This window comes from Numida meleagris, chromosome 3 (assembly GCF_002078875.1).
Source record: "Numida meleagris isolate 19003 breed g44 Domestic line chromosome 3, NumMel1.0, whole genome shotgun sequence".
Classification (NCBI taxonomy): Eukaryota; Metazoa; Chordata; class Aves; order Galliformes; family Numididae; genus Numida; species Numida meleagris.
This window is the reverse complement of record NC_034411.1, coordinates 104,441,556-104,464,563: the sequence shown is the minus strand read 5'-3', so window position 1 is coordinate 104,464,563 and position 23,008 is coordinate 104,441,556. Positions and strand designations below refer to the sequence as shown.

At 37.7% G+C, this 23,008-nt stretch overlaps 1 long non-coding RNA gene across 1 annotated transcript; it reads left to right on the top strand.

The window, feature by feature from the left end:
- LOC110395467 lies at positions 532 to 21,596 on the top strand. Its single transcript, XR_002436403.1, has 3 exons — positions 532 to 571; positions 20,518 to 20,651; positions 21,499 to 21,596. It is a non-coding gene; the product is annotated as an uncharacterized LOC110395467 (long non-coding RNA).

The window sequence follows — 23,008 nt, the reverse complement described above, 5'->3', positions numbered from 1 at the left end:
TGGGCATGTATTATTTCATGTATACAGATTCTCCTGATGAGGATTTTGGTTGCCAATGATGTTCAAGAACAGCAATTAAGTCCTTCAAATGCAACTCTTCCAGGAAAAGGACTCTTGAAATATCACAGTTCATCCTGCCTTCCTACTTTATGCTGGTGTCATGGTTTTGTGATTTTTGCTGTCAGTATTCCACATCATTACATCATGTAAAGCACTGGCAGTTAAATATACATAAATATGTATATATATATATATAAATATGTAAGTGTATATAAATATATGTTAAGCATGATGTAGTGATGTGGAATAAGGGGTGGAATGTCATGGTTTTGTGATTTTTGTTGTCGGTATTCCACATCATTACATCATGTAAAGCACTGGCAGTTAAAGAGTTAATTCCCTGGTTACTGCAAACTGCCTTTTTTGGTGTGTGGCCCTCGGAGGGGGAGGGGAGGAGGTGCACTCCCCAGGGGTCTTTGCCTTGGAGGGGGTGGTGAAGCTGCCTCGGAGGCGTGGGGTCTGTTCCTTCCTGCCCGGTGGAGAAGCACATGGTCCTCGTGCAGTTTACTGTGTAAGATTTTCAGCCTATAAACTCTCTGTTACAATTCCACTAGCCTCATTTTCGATATATTTAGTAAAATTAGTTGTTCCTCCTCAGATTGGTGCTGCTTTGTTTTAGATCCGCCTACGAGTCCCCTGCCTTTCCCCTCTTCCCTTTGTTTCCCCAGGGTGTGCAGATTCTGCCTGAGAAGAAAAGTTCTTGAGCACTGTCAGAAGCAATGACAGCTCTGGTGGACACATCATATAATAATGCAGTGCACTCAACTCTGCCTTAAACATTGCATAGTCGCTTATAGCTGTGTGGAAAGTGGCTGTAAAACTCTCTACTGACCTATGCATATCAGGGGAGAACTGGGCGCTTTTTATACACAGCATTCATGAAGTGGAGGAAAAGTGAAATGTAGTTGAGTGTTGGACTTCTTTTCATACACAGTGTTAGTTTTGCATTTAGTTGTGTAACTCTGTTGTCTTGAAAGCATGAGGAACTTCATAAACAAACGTATTGATGGTGCATGAGTACTAATAGATTCATTCACGTTCTCTTTCTTGTGCTGGCTGTGCAAAGCTAGGAGGAAAAAAAAAGTAATTATTTTTGCCAACATCTAAATACATAATCTCTGAATGCACTAGGAAAGCTACTCATTGAAGAAGAAAACAACATGTTTGCAGACTTTTTCTACACTTCAATTTGTTCTTCCTGGCAGGTCACACCCAATTTTCTGGTGATTTGTTAAACCTGTCACTGCATACAAATCTGCTGCCATTCTACCTGAGCAGAGAGATTTTTGAAATAGTTGACTGTAGACTTTATTCTGTCTGAATGGACAGAGATACACACTTTTTCCCCCCAATTTAATATATGCCATAAGCCAAAATACAGGGAAGTGAAACTGTAGGGAAAAAAAAACGCCTTGAGACTCCATCTCTTTTCTTTCCTAAATCATTTTCTGGCTCGTTCTTAATAGCATGACTCTATCATTGATTAAAGTAAACTGTAATGTACAGCCCTTACCTTGCAGAACAAAATACATATCACTCATCCTTTTTTTCTATTAATTCTTGCAGCCACTGGAATCTGGAGTCTGTAATGCTATACGCAGAAAAAGAGAATAAATCTATATTCATCTGTGTACATTACATTATGTTTTTCTGCATCAGTGGTATCCTTATACAGACAGGAAATCATTTGCATACATTCTCCTTTCCAGTCAAGCACCTTAAAACAACTTTGTAAATGTGTACAAATTAAGCTTCACAGCTTCCTGGTGAGTGAGGGAAAGATGATTATCTTGATATCTCATGTTGGATAATGGAGGCTCTTCAAAGACATGAAGCTTGCTAAGTTGACAGAGAAAGTCTTGTGGGAATGGGGATTGAATGCAGATATTTGGTCTCCCTTTTCCCTATGTTAAACAGAAGACTACACTTTGCCAAAGGCATGGCTGTTAATAGATGCTTTGAGGGTGGTATTAAAGTGAATATGAATCCTAGTTCATATTATGAATAACTAGATGGCTAAAATATTGGTCAATATTTGTTTCAAAGCCCACAACATTATTACCAACAGAAATCTTGACAATGTGATAAAGATCTGTGGCCACTCTGTGTGGTTACGTGGAGTGACTTTTGAGGTCATTGTCTTTAGGGTGTTTCTAAGCGCTTTTGACAGCACAGGTTGTACTCCTTTCTCATCCCTGTTGACATGACAAATCTGGGGAGGATTTCCTGCTGATATAAGTCAGAACAGCTACAGTCAGAATAGCTTCAACTGGGGGATGTCAACGTGCACTCTTCTTGTAGCATATTTTCAGTACATTTTCTTATTCCTTGTTTTGTTTCCAGATATCAACAACTGATGTGAGATTTCTAAATTCTTTCTAGAAAGCCGTTTCCTGTATTTTCTTTGACACTACTTTTAAATAAAGTAGTGACTGAAAATTAATTTAAAAAAAAAGAGAAAAGAAAAAGGGAGTGTGTTCTTTTAGCAAGTTAGAGGACTAAGAGCCTCCAGAATAATACACATCTTATTGGTTTCTCTGATATAATTCACTAAACCACCTGCTGCCCAAGGACATCTGCTAAGCTACAGAGTTGAACTAACTTCCATCATGCAAAAGAGAGCTTGGACTGTGCACTTTCCTCCAGTGACTGCAAAATGGTTACCAAGTGGGGGGGAATTGGCATATGTGATCTGTTTCTACTGTGCTGCTTGACTAGATACTGATAATTCAGCAATCTGACAGGCTATGGCTTGGGAGAACAGCACAGTCATCTTAGATTATATCTTTTAGCCTAAAACAAAACAAGAGAAAATATAAGAAATTGTGACTGAAGTGAAAATAAAATAAGTAAAAGCATAAATGATATCACTCACCCAAAATGAAAGGCTCTCATCTTTTCATTGTATTTAATTTGTGAAGCATGAGATGAGGAATCTGGAACTGCCAAGTTATTTCAGGAAAGAAGTGGAAAAATGAATTGAGAAGTTCAGAAACTTTTTTATCATGGTATAAAATGACATTAAGAAAACCACCACCAACAACAACTAAAGCCTCATTTTATGCAGTGCTGGGACTGGGATCAGAATGATTTGATTAATCACTCTCAGGGTACCAGGGAGCCCTATAGGAACACCATGAGGGAGAGTGCAAAAGCTACAGCCGTATTATTCTAGCTGGTAAATGTAACTTCGAAATGACATGCTGTTCTTCATAACACAAGGGTCATTCATTTGTACTGAATGATTGTTGCAGAGGCAGAAGACAGCTGGTGGCAATGGGAAATAATCAACCAATTCCTTTAATCACTGGCTGCTGTGCATTTATTTTTGCATGCGTATATATACATGGAAGTATTCATCACAGTATCTTCAGATATATGTATGTCTCTTTGTGTCCATGCTTATTACCGTCACCTTGTGAAATCAGTCCTTCCATGAAATAATTGAAGGTTTCAGGTATTTTTGCCAACTGACTGGTATTACAGGTGTTTTGGATGATATGCCTGGTTCACTTGGTTGTATAACCTGACAGAAGGTGAATCCTGGCATTACCCGTGTGATTTCATGCTGTGGTTATGTGGGAAATAATGTCTCTAGCCACTTCTTACTATTCAGGGAATTAATAAACAACAGCAGTGGTACAAAGCAGAAGATCTGTCATGCATTTTTCAGTCCTTAAGAAATTCCCTAGCTGTGGGACAACATGCCCTTTTGTTGACTCTCCTTCTGGGAACTTCCTTACGCTCAAAATTTCTCTGAATAAGTTGTCTCCTTTTAACATCTGTATTCCTTGTTGGTTATTTCTCTCAAGTTGCTCATTGGAGCGTGAAGGAGAGAGTGTTGTTCTTCGGGTGGGAGCCTCTTCTGTTTGGCTCCCATACAGCACCTGAATCACACTCGTATCCAGAGGTAGTCGGTTCATTTTCAGATTCAGATATTCAGGGCACATTAGATTCAAATAATCCAAGGAGAGCTGGCACATGAGAGACCAAGTACTTCTGCTGTTATAGTATTGGCTGCAGTGGAGCAAGGTGCTAGAAACTGCTCCAAAAATAAATATGTTAGAGAGGGTGAGATTGATACAGAGAAAACCAACTCATTGTTTCCCTTCTAGGCATGCTACAGGGTCTCAGGGCACATCTGAAATCTGAGGCTGGTCCTATGACTCAATTTCTTGTCCAAGAAATTGGCCAATTGATTTAAAAATTGAATGAAATAGAATCATAAGGCCAGGATGTCTCAGCAATCTTCTGAAACGACATTTTTGTTGGTTCTGTTTTTCCACTGTGACCTGGGTCTGCATCTAATGATCCTCACTATTGGAGTTCACACTATCAGTTGCTTTCATTCCTGTGTTTCTGACATAGCCTTTTTTTGGCGTGAAGTGTATGTCATGAGTCCTAACACTAGCAAGGGTTCTACTGTCTGATTATTACCAGAGGGGGGAACTCCTGCATGAATAGCAGCAAACATCATTAGCAGCGCTGAGGGTGGATGCTGACTTCAATGAGTTACACCAATGAGGGCACTAGCGGGAGGTCACCATGGTCACAGGTTAACTACAATAACATTTGCCTGAGGCATATAGGCAGGACTCATTTTTCTTTCCCATGGCTTCCAAGGATCCCAACACTGGAGAAGCCCAGTGGAGAAGCTTGTGATGTCTAATTTGGCAGAAAAGGCCAAGAAATCTGAAGGTGAATGCCGGAGTGTGAATATACGGAGTGACAAGAGTATAATATAAATTCGTATAATAGGGAGAATTTCTCTTTGATACTGGATAGCCATATACAGATTCAGTTTCCACCCTCCTTCCCCTTCTTTCTGAACGCCTGTAATATCTGTTATGGTGTTTTTTAAAAACAGTTATTTTGTAAAATGAAAACAAAAAACACTTTCTGGAATAGTCTCAATGTTGAAAATAAGTGTTAGCTTGGTGAAGTGTATTGCTATGTAGTTTTAGGTATAAATACCAGGATATTGTCTTAAAAATAAATGTAATAGAAATATTGTTTCACTTGTCTTGTGATCCAAGAGAAACCAGATGTAGGCATTTCCTATAATGTCTGTCTATGATCTCTGATCATTTTCTGAAATAACTGAAAATTTTTGTGATATCTGTGACTGAAGCAGTCATTTCATGAAATGACTCAATGTTTTAGACATTTTGTAAAATGATTAGTTTCCTCTGTGGCTACAACATACATGCAGATTTATTGAGGAAAGGATGATCTAGGGTTTCAATCACATGCTTAGTGCCTTTCGTCTCCCCCATCCTCCCCAGCCTGCTATGTGGTGGCACAACTCTTTAGTGTTGTGGTACACAGTGAGTTTCTTTTGTCCCTTCCAAACTAAGGCATTGTATGATCCTGTATTTTGACATTTCTATGTATGACAGTACTTGGATTTTAGTTTACTATGAATGTTTTTTCATAGATCCCACGATATAAGGGAAATGTATTTAATTTATCAAGAATTATTTACCCCACTAAAGTTCTTTTTACCTGAGCCTGGTTCTCATTCTGACACACCCCCTACTGCAAACTACAGCCAGATTATAATAAGTTTGAAATACAGACTTGGATGTATTGATTTTTGCATGAATTTGAAATACAAACTCAATGCCTTTCTAGTCCAAATAACAGAAGTCATGATTCTACTTAATGTACTGCAGAAAGGAAGGGGGAACCACAGTTGGCAGCATCTAGAATACTTAATGTATTCCAGGTAATCAATTTATGCTTCACTGGCTCTTTCCAGCCAGCTAATGAATGAAGGTGCCTGTTTGCAAACTTTTCTCTCAAGCTGATTAATTATCTGCACAAAATTTACTTTATTCATGTAGTGACCATCTGAGGTTAAACAAATCCCGAAACATTCAATGTACTTGTAGTCCATTAAGAAGATATCTAATATCCACCCATCCATCTATCCTTATACTTCTAAAATGTTCCAGTGTTAATACTGGCAATATCTGGGGCTAGCAGTAATTAACTTTGTATTTCAGGGTGATACTAAACTGTGGAAAAAAACAGTAAAATGAAATAAGAAAATATCAGTAATCTGGCAGCTAATAACCTCTATGCATTGTTACATTATATCTGACTCCTGATATATCTTAATTACCTGAGACCAGATATAAGTAGGTTGCTCTGAAATTAATTCCTCCTATTTACTTCCATGGAAACTACAAGAGATATAAAGAGCACAATAACACTATTTGATAGAGCAAATTCTCAGCTGCAAAGCTCTATTTTTTAACATAGTCACCACAAGTAGTATTTTTACCAGCAATGAATAAGAGTCTGCATGCTGTGCTCGTAAAGATCTTCACAGCCTTCTAGAATGTGGCTTGTTTTTCACGTCATTGCCACGACTGCTGAAATGCACCACCCAACACCTCAGTGGGCTAACATCCACTGTTTGGTGTCTATAAACATTCAACAAGAGTCAATGAATGTTAATGAGTACCTTTACATGAAGCCTTTGCTTCATATGCACTTCCATGCTAGATGCCATTTGTCAGGCTGCACCTCTGCTGTCATCTGTCACATGTCAAGAGAATTTAATGCAATATTGGCAGGAAGGTTCAATCTCTGCTTCCATACTACTAACATTTGTCTCTGACTTCATGGGCCAACATAATAAAATAGGAGGCATTATTTCAGAGCAGCCCTCGTACACAGTCTTCTAGGTTAAAAATTTGTATTGATTTCAGTGAGAATATCGAAGTAAATTTCTGGATGCAAAATTTGGACCTTAAATTATTTTGAATACGGACAATTTTTCTGGTGTTTGCTGTAAAGTGGAGTCCTGATCCACCTACTCTTGCAAGCTGTTGATAATACCTGGCTTGATGATCACCGTTGTCTCTTGAGAGATATGGCTGCTGTAAAGTCTTAAGCATCTTGGAAAGAAGATTAAAGACTGTAATCAAACTGAAACATGGTTCCCAAAGCAAACTAACTAAAAAGACAGATCTGTTCAATCCAAGCTAACATCTTTTTGCATCCATTCATTTAAAATGAAATAAAAGAGATTACTGTTCATTTTGGCCAAAGGAGTCCGTTGATACATCAGTATTATTACTAGCTATGTTCTATCTATAGTTTATCTTTCTTAGTCATGATGCCTGAAGGAAATTTAAAGGACAAATTGTGGAATGGGACTTGAGGTCCTAAAAACCCTTGGGCATTTTTTTTTGAGGACTTCCACCATTGGCAGCTGATGATTTTGCTATGTTTTTTTTTTTTTGTTTGTTTGTTTGGTTTTTGTCTGGATTTTCTTTATTATAGGCATCTCTTATTGGCCTCTCTTACATGTATTATTAGTTAATGCTTCTGCATTTTTGAAGTCTGAAAGAATCTTACAGATAGCATGTGCGAGCTTTGATAGATAGAGCTTAGTATAGCTCCAGAGGAAGAACATCTGAGTCTTGGTTTTATTTGAATCCAGTTGATGTAGACACTCAAAGAATATATCCCTTGTTTAGGTCTGCATAGATGCTCATACTGAACGTACAAATATCACTGCAGTTTCAGGAATATGATAGAGTCCTATATTAATTTATTTATCTTTTATGATTCATCTCAGTCCAAGGACTTTTTACTTGGAAAGGATGGTTCCAAGAGGGAAGCTATAATCTCATTAAGAAGGCTTTTTGTGCTAGTGTACTTGGATTAGATACACAGAGATGCAGGAAACACACTTAAGTAAGTAAAAATAGCCTGAGGGAAATGCTTGCATTCCTCTGTCTTTTATTACAGAGAGCTGACCTTAAATTAGGCAAGATACATCTGTTCTCCTTTCAGAACTCTTCATTGTATGGAAGTTCAGAGTCCTCTTATCTAACCCCCAGTGACTCTCTGTGAACTCTACTAGACCACCTGCTATTATATTCGATTGAAAGGCTTTTGGGCTAATCTTGCCAATCAGGGATTCAAACTGCTATAGACTACAGAGCTATCCTAAGGTGCCTTAGCTGCATTGTCAAGAGTTTGGAAGGATGAGTCTGCCCTGAATTATGATTTACATAGTCAACTAATGGCTACCACATTTGTCTGAAGAGGTAGTTAAATCTCAGCTAAAATCAATGACAAAACTCACATGGCCAGCTTTCCTGGAAGAAGTTGATCCTTATTATAACACTATTGAAATGGTTTGGGATAATTTATTTCTACGTTAACAAGTCTTACTTTGATGGCGTACGTATACATGATAGAAAGACGATGACGGAGACTGTGATTCTTCATGATCATATAGCTATTAAAAGTCACAGCTCCACATTGTGGTAATGGTGACTTTCCAGGCAGCTCAAGGAATGGAGCCAGGTATAAAATACACATTACTTGTCTTATGCAGCAATAAAAAAAAAATCATAATTAAAATGCTTTAAGTTTTGGAACGTCTCTTCTTGATAATGATATGTTAATAGAAACTGCTACTGAGTACTCCCTCCTGGTAAAATCTAAAGATGACTTTCAGGCCTCATTGAAATTAACAGTAATATTCTCAGTGACCTAAGATTTGGCCTAAGATTTTGAACTATGAGATTTTTAGAAATTCAGCACCACTCAATTTATGGCCTTCAGCCTTTGCCTTGAGCTGTCACTGTTCTAGAATATGGTATAATCTCTAAAACATATTTTTGTCTCTTTTAAGTGTGAGGAGTTTTTAATTTAAAGCAAAATATTTTCTTTTGAATTTGAAATAAAGGTCATTGATTTTTCTTCTGTTTGGCTTTGACAAAGAAAAATCAGTAACAAATGTTGTCTACCATTAACTACATGGAAGGGCTAGTTGACCTCAGCTGAGCCATTGATGAAGGAGAGGCTAATGGGAAAAAAAATTGATCTCTTCATAATTTGTCAAGTGAAATGTGGTTAGCTAAAAATCTCATTATCGACCCTGTTCTTGGGAATAATAAAAAAAATCTGTTAAGTCAATTTTATTAAGCTCTTCCTAGGTACAGCAGAAATCTCAGTTGTCAGTCACTATATAACCCAATGTCTCTGGCATGTAGATGTCACACAAAGTGATTGGTGATGCTATTCTCAAGTTTCTTGCAAAGGAATAAGTAAATCAATTTTCTCAAAATAAAGAGATGTAATTTAATAGAGGGCATTAAGAATTGCTCTTCGAGAGAGGCCTGTGAATTAATTTGGGAACTCACATGTACTCTGGCCTCATTGGAAAGTAGAATGGGCTTTTACTTTCTTTTTTTGTATAAAACATTTATCATAGGTCTCATTAAAAAATCCTATTAAATAGTGTTTCTGTGAGTTGTGGCTCTCATGCACTTGAGAAAAGTGTGAAATGTCTTTCCAATTGAAGGCTTTTTGGTTTATATGTATAATACTTTCTTGCCTGGGGAAACAAATGGTGTCTCTGTAGGGTGCCCAACTCAGTGTGGAAGCACGATCTCTGTTTAACTCTGGAGAGTGTGCCTTGGATATCAAACGCAAAAGACAAAACTTCTGTTGCTTGAGTTAAAGGACAAAGCCTCCAGCTATAGCAAAAAATACTCTCCATGGATCAAATGGAAACAAATAACAACTCTTGGATGGACAATTACATACAGAAAAAAGGCAGAACAGGATGGTTGGAGGCCAAGTTCAAGGCTGGAACTCATGGAGACGTAGCCTGGCTGTATTGATTTTTTTTTTTTTTTTTTTACTAGGTATTTAAAGTACAAACTTAAGTACTACACTTCGTTGTCCATGCTGTTACGCAGGCCCTGGCCATCCATTTTTGTCTTGGACCAGTTATTGATTTTACTAAATGGTCACAGTTCATTTTTTCAGAACAGATGAAGCAAGATTTCCCTCACGGTATGAATTTTCCTATTGTCTTTCGGAAAGTAAGAGAATTCAGTGTCACGGAGATGGCCAGACTGTATCCGAAGCCTCCAGGACCTGTGTTAGTTTTGTAGATTACAAACATACGCAGCATTTTAACAGAAATATTCTAGCCAGTATGATTCAAGGCTAGGAGTTCCATCAGATCTAAATTTTCATCTTAACTCAGCTACATTCTGGCCTTGGCCAGACAATTCAACTCTCTTTATCAGTTGACTTCCTATGCAAAGTTTTGATAATTGAAACTAGTACATTTTATAAGTGATATATATATACATACATATAGAATATATACACGTGAAATGTATACATACATATGTATATATATACAGAGGTGTATATATAATGACCTTTGGAATACAGTGTTGCTGTACATAGATGCTTAGTGTAATTGTTGCTTTCTGTATTTACTTATTTCAAGGGGTAACTCTATTCCCTGTTAAGTAGAGAGACACCCACGGAGCTGTTCCAAAAACCATTCACACGTACCTTGAATAAACACCTCTCAGGAAGTAATTCGTTTTACAAGTTTAGTCTTTTATCCCTATCTTTGAAGAGGCCAACATATATTTTTTATTACTTGAAAATATTTGGTAAAGATTTCAGTTGAACATATGTGCACTTATTAACTGTTCAAGTTAGTAGCTTTAGAGATTTTATTTCCTTAACTTTGATCATCTGGTCATTATGTCACATGGCTTTGTTTCTACTTTTTATTCGTATAAATTAAGTTGGAAGTAAGTGGAAGTTGTCATTGTGGCACAGGGAGTTTTGCAGTACTTCCATTGTGGTTAATTATGTCCTATATATATTTCACAATTATCCATGTTACACACATTGTGACAATATTGTTTTAAGGAACACGTAGGAAGAAAATGCAATCTTGTTAAGCTAAATCGGTGATTATTCAAAAGAATTTTCATTAATACCTCCCCCCCCCACTCCCACCCCCACCATTGCTCTAATGAGTGAGATGAAGCCATGAGAACTGCAGAAGAGATAGTTTCACTTGTTCTATTCACAAAGTGTCCTCCAATATTCCCTGAGGGGAATGGTAAAGTTGCTTAAACTCTCTCAAATGTCAATAAAGGGGATCACACTTTTAAAACACAGCCTAGGGAAATACAACAGCACATAAATTCCTTTGGAAATTACTTGTCAGGTTCATTTGGAATGGTAAAAGCCAAAACATGCTTCCAGCTAATAATTATTTCAGAGTAGGAGAGATGTCTGAGCTCTGGGGAAAAACAAAAGATTTGAGTGCAAGTAGTGAATTTCTTTCTCAAATGCTTTGTAAAATAGGAAATCTGTTATTCCAGCTTTTAAAATCTGCTGCAGTACTGGTTGAAATCACAGGGGAATTGTTGAATTTCTAGGATACTGAATTAAATTCATAGTCTTGTTACAGTCAGCAATAGAAAAATTTCATTTTCCAGTGGCAAAGTTGTACGCTGTCTTATCACACTGTTTTCGTGTTGTATCTAGTCTGTTTAAGTATCGTATCTATGCAAATCCTATTAAGAACTAATGCTACATAATTACCAATATGTAAGACCTTGTGACCTGGTATTAAAAGCAAAACAAATTAAATACACTTCTGATCTGTGAGTAACAAAAGCAGCTAAATGCTTCTTTAATGGGGACAGATTCTCTTTTGGGACCTGGCAAATATAATGGACAGTCACAAAAATTTCGCTGAGCTTTGGCCTGGCTTTGGGCAGTGGGATTCATCAGTGTGAAAACAGGTCTCTGCATCTGGGCTATAGCTTACCCTAACTTCTTTTTATTGCTGGGGAGAAAGCAGCTTGTTTTAGGATGCAGTTCATCTCATCCTAATGTAGATGTTTGAAAGAGATTCGATGAATTGTGTCCCAAAACTACCCATTTGTCTCCATTGACTATAAATGGAGACCAGCTGAGATGGAGATGAATCCCCCTCTCTCTGTGTGAAAAAGTCAGCATCTGCTGTTTATACAATCTGCTCTTTGCATGAGTTATGGTATAGCCCAAGCAGCCTGAGACTCTTCCCTCCTCTTAGTGCTTGTACAAAGTGCCTCTTAGTGCTCCCACAGTGTATATAGCGCAAACTAATGTAAATGGACAAATTTCTTCTGTCAGAATTGTGGCAATCTATGGTAAACGATGCTTGGATCACTCAGAAGTATTTGCAAACTTAAGTTCAGCTAAAAAAGTAAAGCAATTTTTGAATGAGTAGAAATATTTCAACACTTACAAAAAGTTTTGCTTTTCCATTTAAGAGTGACATTTCAGTTTGCAAAAATTGCTATTTTAAATTTACTTTAAATAAGAGTGTAAAGCACCATCCTAAAACAAAGGTTATATTTTACTAGAGATATCCTTTTTTTGGATTACTGTAAGACATCATGGTTTTTATGACATGACATTTTATATGTCATGTTTTTCATTTTATTTTACTCCTGAAACAAGCAAACAAACAAAAAAATCAGATCTTCTGTTTCCTCTGTGCACTGTAATGTGTGTTGGACCCTAGCAGGTTGCTTTTTCCAAAGTTCATGTGCTTGTAAAAGCCTATGATGTGTTTTCTGTATCTCTGCATTTCAACACTCATGTGTCCTTTGCCTAGGGGCAGGTTTACATCAAAATTTCTTGAACTGCTGTAGCAAGTAACTACAGCCACAAACGTCTTTTAACATTACTGTCCTCAGAAGGCTGATGTAAAGCTGGGGCAAACCTACAGAAGTCAATGAGTTATTTGAACTTGAACTTGTGAAGCAATTTTGGGATATAAAGTATGGAAATTTGCAAATACCCACTTGGTTCAAGTGCAGACATTAAATAGCGGCATATCCAGGACTGTTAACAAAGTCATAGGTTGGTAACAGCTCTTGCTTTTCACTTAGTGACAGAACAATTTAGCTACTTATGGCAGGGCCTCTCCCTGCTCACATTATTGGCAGTCAGGGGAGTCCTCTTATCCTGGGGAGACGGTGGGATCTTATCTGTTTGCCTTCTGTTTTGCAGTGCTCTGCGGTAAATGCAATGACTCTAATCTATTCACTTAAGCAAACTTCCTAGGGAAGAATGTATATCCGTGAAGTCTTCTTTTTTGCTTTTCTTTTTCTTTCTGGAAATAGATTCGTTCTCTAGTGGACTGGGAACAGCCACTGACTGCATTCCTGTGCTGCTGAAAAATGACTGTCAGAATTGTTTGCTGACATCTAATCAAAGCAGAGATGAGGGATTTCTTAAAAACAATACTTCTGCTACATGCCAGGTTGCTTTGCTTGGTCAGTTGTTGTCACCTCAGCTCTAAAGAATTTTAATTACCATGGCTGTTACAAACATATTCTCTTAGGGAAATCTCATTTTCTTGTATTTGAATTAATTTGGGTGAGTGCAGTTTACCTTCTCCTTAGAGTTTCTTGTCTCATGGTTTGAAATCAGAACTATCCTGAATTATCCAGACTTTTCTGAATGCTACTGGTGGGACTCCTCTGTGTGCCCATTATTTTCCTCCTCAGAATGACATGCACACACATGCGGCTGTGGGCAGCCAGACCTGCCTGCTGAGGCTGGATCCAGTCTGAGGAGGGGGCTGCTGGGCAGCTCCAATTCACTCAAAAGGGAGGAACCTCTTAATGCATTACTGTCATCTATCCTAGACAAACTCCAGCAGCCTCAGGGTGCCTGATTCACATTGGGAATTTTGAAATGAAAGTTTCACTAAAAAATAGGCAATCTCCTGTTTGCCCGAATTCCTACTGAAAACTGTAATTTCATTTCCAGTTTCTCTTTGGGGTGTCTGAACATTTTTAAAAAGTTACTTCAGTTTGGATTAAATAGGAATTATGTTCCTGGAGGCCATACATTGAGTTGTATCAGTGGAAAGCTAACGTAAGGGTGTCATGGTTTAAGAGTTTGGATACTGTTCTAGTACTTCAAGCCATTTGGCAATAGTATTTACTTGGATCTGAATGAATGAAAACTTGCCTGATATGGGAACAAGATTTTTCATTCTAAATGCTTTTCTCTCTTCTACACCTGCACAGATCAGAGTTGCAGATAGCTACCCTCAAAGGATACTTTGCCAACAACTTCATGTACTTTATCAGTGGAAGGGCAGTAGTTCTTTGGTTCTTTAGCCAATGACAGTAACGGACTGATTAATTTATCTTGTCACCCTCTATGTTACACCTTCTATAATGCCTATTAATGTGATCAGTATTTTCATCTCAGGGGACAGACAAATTTCTGATATTTCTGACTGTTTACACTGCATGGCTATTTTTTCAGATTACAGAGAATTGCATTTTCAGTTTATTCACCTTCTCATACCTTCAAAGCTGTAAGCCATGTTCTATCAACCATAATACATTTTATTCCTTGGAGTACATGCTCTGAATTTACAACAGTTTAGAAGAGAAAAGTCTTTTGAGACATTAATTTTGTAATTCTGTTTATTCTACTTGAATTATGAGCCAAGTAATAAATCTCCATTATTTATCTGCACTGGTGATTCCTAGCCACTTGTGTAGGTTATTCTTTGAGGAAATTGTCTTCAATACTGTTTTTTTTTTAAAAGATATTCCAAAGTTTTTCCTTTCCCTCTTTTAAGGATTTATGTCAGTTTTGACAGTTTTGTTCAGCCTTTCAAGTCTATGTATCCCTGTAATGTCTTCAGAGTTTCCTAAGTGCCTTTTTCACATTCAAGCAGTGTATATCTTCTCAAGACTGATAGAAATGTTACTAGAGTTTTGGCTTCTTAACACCGGACCTTTCTGCAGAAGGGAAGAAGGCAATAAGCATTGGTTTGCCAGTGGATGGTCACAGATAACAAGGTATCTTAATTTAAATATTTAGGATGTTATGCAGTTTTTGCATCAGTCTCCACTAACAAGATTAAGTTTGATCGGATGGCTGAAAAAATAATTTAACAGTCAAAGGGAAGAGCATGTGGGAATGGACAGTTCAGGGACTACTTGTTAAATAATTCCAAATCATCTGTTTTTCCTGAAATCCTCTGCATAAAATCTAAGCAAGTGGCTGTGATAACTTCTGAGAGCTACTAGAGGAGTGTGGAACCATAGAATGATGAGTTAAGGATTCATTCTGAAAGTGAAAGGAATTTTTGCTGCAGAGATTCTCATGGCTGGGGCTGTGTGGACTGTTTTCATTAATGACCTTGGAAAATGGAAGGAGTACAGCTGTAATGTTTGCAGACAACAACAGAGAACACAAACCTGAATGGAGAATGCAAACTCTCAAGAAGAAAAATCTGAAACACTGAAAAGAGTTTAAAAATGTTAAAAAGATTCAAAGCTGTCTTGAAGAGTTGAAGAAAAAATCTTGTAGGAAAATAGGAGGCAATGCAGTAATGAGAGGTGCAGAACACTACCCTGAGAAATAACAAATTACATACATGTAAGAAGGAGAGCACTCTTGGCAAAGTAGAATTTAAACAGATGCCATTGAATCACTAAATGAATGTGAGTGAGGAATCCCGTGCTGTGAAAAGTAAACCACATACTGGGGTATATGGCAGAAGCACTGTAAGTTTTCCTCCTTCTGCTTTACTCAGCACTCATAAAACCTTGTCCTGTTCCCATTTTTGGGTGATGCACTATAACAGATGGGCCAACTGGAGGGAGTCCAACAGAGATAGGGAAGATAATCCAGAGATGTAGAAAACATGACCTTTAAGGTGAGACTGCAGGAATTTGTTTTGCATAGCCTGAAGATGAGAAGTCTAAGGGTGTTATGATAACCTTACCATGAAAGATTGCCAAGGAAAGGAAAGGAATAATGGGTTCCCTGTGTCCTCATACTTGAGATGAAATACCAGCTTAGAATGCAGCATGGATTATTTAGGTAAGACATTAGAGAAAAACATGTCACTGTAATGATATAACAAGTGTCTGTCTGAAATGATTTAGATGTAGCAAATCCTGACTTTGGGCCAGTGCTGGATAAGACAAAATTCCCAGCTGGGGATGCGTTCCTTTCTGGTAAAAATGTTACCAAAGCAAATGAGGCATGAAACACCTTGCTGTCCCAGAAGTCACACACTGTGGAAATGAGACACAAAGTAAAATGTGAGCTAAAAATGTTGAAAAGCACTGGACCAGTTCACTATGAGGTTCCTTTCAAAGCCCTCATTTTCTGAGATGTTAGAACTTGTCTTTAAATAACTTTTTTTGGGGGAGGGGTTTCACAAAGTGCCACCTAAAATAAAATGAGGAACAACCACAGTCACAGGCAAAAGACACTCGCATTTATTTTTTGCTTGCACCCCCTGTTTTCATAGAAAAAGAGGGCCTGGACTAGAACGTTAGTTTCTTCCCTCATCTTCAGTTCACATTAATTAGTCTCTTCTGTGCATTATAGAAGCTTTTATTTTGCTAACCAAACCAGACTCTGATGACTAGATTCTGAGAATTCTGATATTTTTCCTTCTGGAGTATAATCACAGGTATATTGTTTCTAAGGCTTGTATTTTTCAGAAATGGTAGTGTAAGTCTTGGCCAAAACCCTTTGATTTGACATCAAACTAAATACTGCTAGTTTAAGTTGTAGGATGAGAAATATAATCCACTTAATTTTGTTAGGAAAGCTAATTTAGCAAGAAACGTTTACAGAGAATGGCAGCTGATGTTAAGTTATAGTTATTATGATGATATAAAACTTCTGTACTTGTTGGAAATCTTGTTAATTTTCTAAAGTTTTGTTTAAGAAAAAAATTTAATTGATCTTCTGTATGATTGTGTTGCAGGAGTGCATAAACTACAACAAATACAGCAAAGGTTGCATATACGAGGGCTGCTTCTAAAGTAAAGCCTCCTATTTCGTTATGTTGGCCCATTTCATCGTAGGCAGATGGTGGTGGTATGGCAGTAGACGTTGAACCACTCCACCGATATTCCATTGGATTTTGTTGCCTTGTGACAGATGGCAGCAAAGGGGCACTCTGACAGAATAGCACCTGACATGGAAGCGTGTATGAAGCAAAGGTGTATCATATATCTCCTCTATCGCTGGTCACCTCTTTGTGTATCATGTGCCTTAGCATAGTTTCCATGAGAATCTGCTACATCTCTTGCTGAGCACAGAGATAAATTGGCTGGCCTTTAGTTCCCCGTGTAGTCTCCTATTCACTTTTCAAAATGGGGATTACATTTGTCTCCAGTCAGAGGGAACTTCACCAAACTGCCACAACTTCTCAAATATAATGGAAAGTGGCTTAGGAACATCATCCACCAGTTCCCTCAGGAGCCATGGGTGCATCTTATCAAGCCCCATAGACCTGTTAATAGAATAATTAAGATAACATATTAATAGAACGATTATTTTTAAATAGATTGGCATATGGACAAAATTGTATGCACACAAGCAGTGTAATAAAACTGCTGATAGAAATGCAAAGAAATCCAGAACTTTTTCTGAAAATGAGCAAGAATCTAGCCAAGAAGTGATGCAGTAACGGTGACTAATTAGCAAGTCAAACATTTTCTTTAAGTTTATGTTTTGTTCTGCTTGCAAGTATCTCTCCATGGCCCTATCCCTTTCCTGTTCCCCCGGACATGTCCTGGTTACATAACGATCATAGGAGAAAGAACTTGGTTCTATAGTCTTATAAATCAAACGGAATAAGTTTTCCAATATTGTAATTAAATCACCAGTAATCTGTTTGTAGTCACTCATATTGGTTTAACATAGGCCTGTAACTCTCCACCTTGCTCCTACATCTGTTTCAGCAATTTAGGGAGAACATCGTCTTGTACTGTATGTGAAAGTCATTTCCTCTAATCAGAATGAACTCTCTATTAAGGAACATTTGTTTGGAGAAGGAAAGAAAAAAGACATGATGGCTACTAGGTTGTTTCATGGTGTATTGATGAGGAGTCTCTTTTTTTCCACAGTCACACTCAGAAAAGCTCTCACACATCCTAGGAAGACTCAGATTATACTCACTAAATCGCTCACTTTCTCCCAGTTAGCATCAGATCTTTTCTCCCTGCAGACTCCAGTAGCAGTATTTATACAACTGAGAGTAGCTTTATCAGAAAACACCACTGGTCCTTTTACCTTCCCAATGGATTCTCTGAAATGTGATGTTTCATGCCCTGTCCAAAACCCATAAGCTGTTAACTCCATTATATACTTGCTGCTTAGAAATTGAATTTTTGAGTGTTCTCACTTGATGTACACTTTACTTTCATTAAGGTAGCAGGCTGAATGAACAAGTAAAATAGGCTTGTGCTAATATGGGCTGTATGGAGTTAGCTTTAATTGAAAAAGCTGTTTCAGTCAGAGCGGTTTATATTACATTTTCAGATGGAAAAAGATCTCTTTTCTCAACTGCTTTGCAGCTGTAAGCAAGAAAAACCTGTCTATCTAACAGACAAGTGATTATTAACTCAATTTTATAGAACTTCTCAAGTAAATAATGTATTTACAACTGGAAAATCTGAAGTCTTAACTTTTTTTCTTTTATTTTCCTGTGTTGTCTTTTGAATGCTGTGGAGTGGTAGCACAAACTAGGCTGTTGCCCTAAGAGTCCAGTTTCTGACTCCTTCTGTACTCTATATTCCTATCGGTACGAGCACACCGTGCCAACTGCAAAACAGCAGAATTCATGATCCCCAAAACTATATGTTGGTGCAAATCCTGGGGATGCAAATTGAACAAGGAGAGGTAGCTGCTAACACTGCTGGCCTGAGATTGGATTCTTGTGCTATCTCTGACCCAGTAGACCTAAAGCCTATGATAATATATCCAAGTTTGGCTACAGTGGTTAAAAAATTGAGATGTTTTAACAGAAATTAAATTTAAGATCAAGTTGCAATAACTTATGTAAGAAGAAAAATACTTGCAGGCACAATTCTGAATAATATGTTCTCCTTTGCTGAAGAAGTTTATTTTATGCTCAGCCCATTTCCCATTTTCTCATGCCAAGAATATAATGCAGACTCCAGTAGCCTGATGACTTTTCCTTAACAGCCATCTCAGGACACAGACAATTTTGAGCATCTCTGGAATTTTAGCATAGGACTTAGCTGGATTTGTTATAACATTCAGCAGTAAAACAGCTAACAATACCCTCATTGAAATGGTGGTAGTTGGTTTCAGACTCAGCATTCCTTTGGAAAACAAGGGAAATGCTAAGTCCCCAGACCTGTAATTTCAGGTGTTCGTGTTTGTAATGGTCTCACATTTTACCCTCTCATGTTTTCACAGCCATGGCAGTTACTAGTTTCATCATAATACAAAACTAAGCTGAAACTCTTGTATAGCGATGTATAGCAGAGCGTGGCTAATTCTGTGGCTGTAACTTTGCAGAGCATAACTCAGGCTGGGAACAGATATGCTTTTCTCAGCCTAGCTCTGCTTATGAAGTGATTACTGTGCATCAATGCTGACTTGCTCTTATTTCCTAGCAGAACTGATTGTGTGAGCGCTTATTCTCTCATTTTAGTTACACCAAGTCATATTAGCTTAAGTAATGGGAATAGGTCATGGCTAACCCAGTTTATTTAGATCAAAAAGGGGTTAAGGAATCACAAGAACTGCCTTGCTAGGGAGTAGCACAGGAGGAGGGGCAGAAGGAAGACGAGTCTATTTTCAGAGTGAGCATCTACATACACCTTTTGAAAAAATTTACATGTGGTAATGGGAGAGCATCCTATCTGCCTTTCTTGGATGGGAGGCACTCCGTCTACAACATGAACAGTGAAGTTGCACTGCAATTTAATCCATGCTTGAAGCCTGGGGAAAGAAAAAGTGCATCTGTCTTTCCAGTCACATGTTGTAGGTGGTCACACTACTGAGAAGTGAGCCATTTCATTTTGAGATTTGAAGGCTTCAAGCTAATTACTGAGATTACTGAAACTAATGTAATTAATACAGTTGAGACCCTGAAAAGCTGTATGTGAAAAGAAAAGAAAATTTTTAAACAGTAAGTGACAAAAAATGGTTATTATAGCAAGTGAACTGTGTACTACGTATGAACAAAATGGTTACTCAAGCCAGAAAGCACATATGATATTAACAACATAGGGCTTTTCTAGAGTCAAAATCCTAATATCACTGGTAGAGTTAGAGTATCATCAGAAGCCCTCTGTGGTACAAATATGCAGGAAAGTCTGCTTATATGCTGTAGATATTTACTTGGTAAGTGTGGAGCAGTGAAATGAGGTGAACAGAGAAAGGGTGCAAACGATAAGTTCTTCTTGAACTAGGGATGACTACTGAATACTGTATTTAAAGCACTGTACTTCCTGAAACTTGAGCAACTTAGACCAACAACACAAGATCCATTTCACAGGCTGTTTTGGATAACAAGAGTAAGTAAAATAATTCCAGACCACATCTGTTTTTGGTTTTGTGGTTTGCTTGTTTTTTTCCCAATGAGTAGTAAATTTGCTGAAAAGTGGTATTTATGAGGGATTGAAATAAATCATCTGACTATATAGAACTGGTTGTTTACCTTTAGCTGAAAAGAATGGAAAAAGTTAAACCTGGTGAAATGTTTATCTTATAACTGCGGTGCAGCTGGATATAAGGTCTGATTTTATGTGCAAACCCAGTGCTCTTTAGACATCAATTCTCTGTCTCTCCCAGGAACTCTTCATCTCACTGCACTGATAAGAGAATAAGCTGGTCTAAATCAGTTGGGAGACTTGAGACGAGGTGAACTTATCTCCTAACCTCCTTCACCACAAAGCATTTGATTAATTGGAGCAGCATCTTTCCAGGTAGGAATTTCAGCCTGTCCTGAAGACTATTCCCATCAGCTCTTACCATGCTCAGACCAATCCCTATACTCAAATGTGTTGATTAACATCCTGGGTAGAGAAAGAGGCCATTCTAGGGACTTGCTGAGGTGGCTCTTGCTGAAGAGCTGATTAAATTGCATATTCAGTACAAAATGCTTTTTTGGATGCAGAAATGGCCAAGTAGGACTATGTTTAGTATATGGTTAAGATAATAAGGTGATATTTTCTATGGAGTTTAATGTAGGACTGTAGGCTGGGTGGCTGTAAGAGCTGGGTGTAAGAATAGAGGCTTGAGAAGTCTCTCTCTGAAGATGTCATTGCAAGGACCTTGCAATAGAGTCTCCTATCACCATCCAGGCAATGACTGACTGTCCTGTTGAAGAAGATTTTTTTCCCCCTATGAGTGTTACTTTGTGTAAAGATTCCAAAGTTTGGGTATATTATTAAAATTCTGTCTGGGAGTGTCTAGCAATTGCATATTTATAAATGAATTAAATAGGCAGTAAAAAAAAAGTTAAATAACTGTAGATAAAGTATTTTGGTGTTAGTCAAATGGATTTTCTTTCCTTCTGTTAATTTCACCTGCTTCCCAACAAACAAAGAAACAATTGGAAAACTCCAAATGAAATGAAATTCCAAATATACAAGATTTTTTTAAAAATAGGCCCTAGTTCCCCAGCTCCCATTCCTGTTTCTGCAGTTTGTCCTCTTGGTTGATAAATCCTCCATACTATCAGAACTGTTCATTATCTGAGCTTCAATAGAAGGAGCTCTTCAAGTATAGCTGGACATGTTATCATTGCACTTTGTGTTCTTTTATGTGCAGTGTCCTTCTTTCCACTAAGGAGTGACTAGCCAAACCCGCATTGCTCTTTCAGAAGATCAAAGGGACTGCTGCCCACCTAATGGCAGGCCAGACAGGATTGTTCCATTATGCCTGGACAGATATTCCCCAGGAAGCCTTCTACTCACAAGCCAGGTATTCAGAACCATCATATTCCTCTAGCCCTTGTGCCTTACCGTATCCCATCTGAACAGTGGTAAGTGCAGCACTTGAGAAAATATCCTACAGATGTGACCCATTCAACTGTGAGTTAGTTCTACTCATCTAGAATATTATATTTAATAATATACTACTGTGCAGTATAATACAAATTTGATTATTGATATTCAGTGACATCTTATCTTATTCTGTGGGATATATGAGAAAAGAGCAGCTGAGGCTTATTGGTACCTTTCAACAAATGGACAGGCTCAAACTAGCTTCTATGGTGATGTGGTTTAGCTCCAAGGGGCAGCTCAGCTCCACACAACAGGACAGTGGATTTGCACTGCTTCGTATGACCATGTTCCCCTCTACCTAGCCCCATGAAGAAGATAAGCTCTTGTCCAAAAATAATGCAGGTTAGAACCAAACTCAGATTTCCTTCAAAAAAGTTCTTTTGTCCCTTGTTTGTTTATTACTCAGTTGTAACCAGGATGCTGCTGAATAGATAGTGACAGTACATCTTGTGGCTTACGTAATTATCTATGCTGCCCCACTATTACCTGCACACAGTACTCCTACTGTTTGTCATACTACGAGTAAGAATTGCTTTCTTGTTTGCAGATTGTACTCCAGACTGAGGTATACATCTGTGCTTGAAGTTATTTGTGCATAGTTTCCTACTTACATTTATGCCCATTAAAGCCAATGAGAGGCTTCAGCAATACTGAGTGTAAACTATAATCAGCATGTAAAGTTTGTTGTGTGTCCTGGGATCTTCGGAAAAAAGGCTCTCTATATGCCTCATCATTATTAGTTTTTCTTGCATCATTTGTCAAGATAAATACATGGTTGTTGTTTAGCACAATGTACTGGAAACTTCTGACTTGCAAATTAATCTGAAAGATAGAACCATACAAAAACATTTTATGCATCTAGCATTTATGATGTAATTTCTGCTCTTGAGAAAAAGTCAAAAAGGGAAGTAGCAATACATAAATACAAGTTAAAAGAACACATGTAATGAATTAACATCATTGCATTCAGTTAGACACCAGTTGTCACTATGGAGCAGTGATTATGATGGGGAATTAAATTAAACAAACACAGCTAACAAAAAAGCTGCTATTATACTGATAAAAATAGAAGAATGGGACCTTACAGAATGCAAAGATGGATTCAACCATAAAAATATATTGTGGAAATCTAATTCTAGTATTTTCCATGGAGCTGAGCATGTAATGTCTGCTCACATGGAAAGATACCCCTGAGGAGGAAAACTAGGAGGAGGTGCTTTATGTTTATGTATTGAGTTGTCTACGTGGGTGAAAACTGAAGAAGTTATGAGACT